Source organism: Perca fluviatilis, chromosome 13 (assembly GCF_010015445.1).
Source record: "Perca fluviatilis chromosome 13, GENO_Pfluv_1.0, whole genome shotgun sequence".
NCBI classification, from domain to species: Eukaryota; Metazoa; Chordata; class Actinopteri; order Perciformes; family Percidae; genus Perca; species Perca fluviatilis.
The window spans coordinates 10,133,044-10,136,752 of record NC_053124.1 but is presented as its reverse complement, the minus strand read 5'-3'; the positions used below and the strand labels follow the sequence as shown (position 1 = coordinate 10,136,752).

The following is a 3,709-nucleotide window of genomic DNA, read 5'->3' as shown; positions in this document are numbered from 1 at the left end:
AAGTGGTGTCTCTGCTATTCCGTCGTCTTCAGACCCTTCTGCTGTAGCTAGCCGATTTGGTTGAGGGTGTGGGAGCTGCCGCTGTTAGTCCTGTGTCTTCAGACCCTTCTCCGGCTTCTACGCGCATGGATTGTCTAGAGGTATAACAACATATTTTTCTGGTTAAATAGAACCGCAGCGCTCGCCGCACACACACACACACACAACACACACGCCACACAACACAGACCACACACCCACACACCTCATCAGATGTCTTTTGTAAAGGGGTGTCCTTTTGTCCCCTCTATGGAGTCACTCGTGGGGTGGTAGGGCTTTCGTGTACTATGTGTGAAATCACACTTAGACGACAACAAATGCAAGGACTCTAAGTCTTCGTTCGTCGTTACTTGCTAAAACAAAAGAAATGCCTTTTTAACAATATATACATTTTATTTAAAAGCTTTTATAACACTATGTAAATATATTCTGCTAGATACAAAGGGTTTCTCACCTCTGCAACTGTGTTAGGATCATAAGATACAGTGGCCGGGTAAGATGAGACCGGAACAAAGGAATGGTTGCGTCTTTTGGTCGGGGAAGCCTTTCCTGGTATGGCTCAGGCTGTAATAAGCATTAGATTAGAAATTTTTTTTTTTTCTTTTTTTTTTTTAAATACAACACTCTATTTTCTGTTTTTCTTTTCAATTCACCTCAATAGATCTCTTCTTAGATCCCTTCTTAGGCTTGTGTAGACATCCGTTTCTGCTCCATGGGGGTGGCTGTGTGAAATCGTCCTCAAGGCGTCAAATACAATGAAACTAAGTCTTCCGGAGCCTTTAGTTGCTAAAACAAAGGAAAGGTCTTTTTAACAACATATACATTTTATTTAAAAAGCTTTTATAACACATGTAAATATATTCTGCTAGATACAAAGGGTTTCTCACCTCTGCAACTGTGTTAGGATCATAAGATACAGTGGCCGGGTAAGATGAAACCGGAACAAAGGAATGGTTGCGTCTTTTGGTCGGGAAGCCTTTCTGGTATGGCTCAGGCTGTAATAAGCATTAGATTAGATGCATTAGATTATTTTTTTTTATACAACACAGCATTTTACCGTTTTCTTTTCAACTCACCTCAATAAATTGCTTCTTATGCTTACGATGGTGAACGTTTTTAGGGGTAGCAGCTTTCACAGAGAAGTTTAGAGAAGCACCGCGACGCTTTATCATGGTTGATTTCAGCCCTATGTGCTATCGAGTAGCCATCACCCTCTACGGATCCTTTGTTCAGGAACGGATTGTCTAGACACAGAATATATATATATATTAGAGGGACTAGAAACACGGTGATAAATTAAATAGTAATAAATATTACAGCCTGAAAGAGATAAATAGCCCCATAAATACCTGTTTCCAACGTTCTTATTCCTTATTAGAAGGACCTTTTGTTTTATGTTCTGGTGTGTTGGGGTCTGTAGGATCGGGCTACACAGCTCTTTTTAAAAAACAAAAACAAAAATTAATGAAAACACAGTACTAAATCAATTAATGCTGTAGTGTATAATATATTTATAGGTTTTACCTTGTGGTATAAGTGTTTCATCAACTAACACAGCCACATTGTCCCAGCTCTTTGTAAAAGCACCTAATGACGCAAACTGCATTATACAACAAAAAAAACTTTTAAGGTCACAAATGACTGAATGAATTAAACACCTTACAATAAGCTTTTTTTTAAATTTACTCACAAACGCAGCCCATTTCTGTAGAAACGAATCCTCTTTTCTTCAGAGGTCTTTGTTGAGGAAGCCTGAGAAAACGAGGGAAAATTTTTAGCTAGCACCTTAGCTAAAAACTGCAGGTAAAAGTGAGCAGTCAGCCTTTAGAACAAGGGGGTTTTATAAACACCACAAACCCCCCTTATAGCTGACGATTTAACACCCACAACAATAGACCTCACATTTACAAGCTAACCACTGGGCTAACACGTGTTTTTACTATCGTCATATGGTACAACCAAGCCCGCATTACCAACAACACGGTCAAAAGTTTTAGCTAATTCATGAATGACTGAATGAATTAAATATCTTTGAACATCCTTAAACACAAGAGGTGCTTTTAAATTTACTTACCACTAGTAGGTATTGCTGAAAAAACGAAACACCTGCGTTGCTTTCACCAAGAAGAATTAAAAGTGAAACTCCAGAGGTTTTTTGATGAGGAAAAACGTGGTAGCTATCTAGCGCTACCAGACTAGCTAGAAAAAGCATCTAAAAAGAGACAGCTAGCATGAAACAAGGGGTTTTTAAACAGTGCACTGCTGAAAAAGGATCCTCTTTTTTTTTTTTTTTTTCTCACAAAAAAGAACAACTCACTGGTATTGATTGTGGAAAAACGTAGTATAGCCAGCTAGCTAGCAGAAAAGCTAAAAAGTGTGCAGACCCCCAGGTAGTACGACAGAGTGACCTCATTCGGCGGGTGTGAGAGGCCGCCTCAGCTCAAGGCCACAAGACCCTCGTTGCAGGAGAAGCGATACGACCGCGACACCGAAAGATCATCACATCCGCTACGATGCACTACCATATTCGGCCACTAGATGGCGCTCGCGGGTGCCGACGTTCGACCGCGACGTCATCACATCCGCTAGATGCGTGCGGCTCGACGATCAGATGCACTAACATATTCAGCCACTAGATGGCGATCGCGAGAAGCGTGCGGCCGCGCGTCATCACGCACGCACATATCATCAGTTGGCATGGCAGGTTTGCGTGTGCGTGTGAGATGACGTCACACATGCACGCGCAAAACCGCCATCTTTATACTACTCAGGTGTAAGTGAAAACCGTGATGGCTCTGTCCCATGTGAATGCACCTGAAAGTAAATAGACCTTTTTTCAAGGCAGACATGTTGACATGTCATAGCAGGAAAATCACAGGTGTATTCAAAACCATCAATGATGGCTGCATTCCACTTAGGAGAGGCCCTGGTATTGTGCATGCTGACTCACTGAAATCGCTTACTGGGACACTTGATGGAATTGAGCCATCGTTAAGGTTATCAATTTCAGCTGTGTTTTACCTACTGTGACAAGTCAAAATGTCTGCTGTGAAAAAGGTCCATCATGCAAGTGAACCAGTATACACAACACCAAGGCTCTGGAACTGGTAAATGGAACTCAGACATGATTGATGTTCTTAATTGTGGTACACCTGTGGTGAAAAAAAGGAGGGAAGGAGCATACTTTTTCATGGCCATGTTGAATGAGGCTAATTCCATGCAATAAAGTGAGCAGTGCACACGGTACTTTAGCTGCCAATAGTATGAAACAGGTGCAAGGTACAGGCGGAATACTTCTTATCTCTCAAACAATCATGGCAGCCTCACATTCAGACAGCAACTGAAATGCCCTGCACAGTAGCACAGGTGTTTTCAATTTTTCTGCTGATTAGACTGCGCAGGTTGCAGTTGTGTGGAACTTGGATGGGAGTCATCACCAAATTCCATGCAGTATGGAAATGATACAGGTCTAAAGAGGGAGATGTTAATAGCTCGTACACCCATACAGTCCTGAAAATAGGTTGGGTGTGTACTTACAGGTAAACATAGGGAAAGTAGGTGTTGGCAGGTGATAATTGTTTATTTGCATGGCAGCACAACATTCAGTTAAACTCTGAACTGGGCATTTGTATGGATTGGAGACATGCTTACTGTTCATCACGCCCTGTAA

General features: G+C 41.6%; 1 long non-coding RNA gene across 1 annotated transcript; it reads right to left on the bottom strand.

The window, feature by feature from the left end:
* Positions 1-1,254: 1,254 nt before the first annotated feature.
* On the bottom strand, positions 1,255-1,661 carry LOC120570804. Its single transcript, XR_005641133.1, has 3 exons — positions 1,564-1,661; positions 1,389-1,476; positions 1,255-1,283 (listed from the first exon to the last, which is right to left on the bottom strand). It is a non-coding gene; the product is annotated as an uncharacterized LOC120570804 (long non-coding RNA).
* Positions 1,662-3,709: the final 2,048 nt, after the last annotated feature.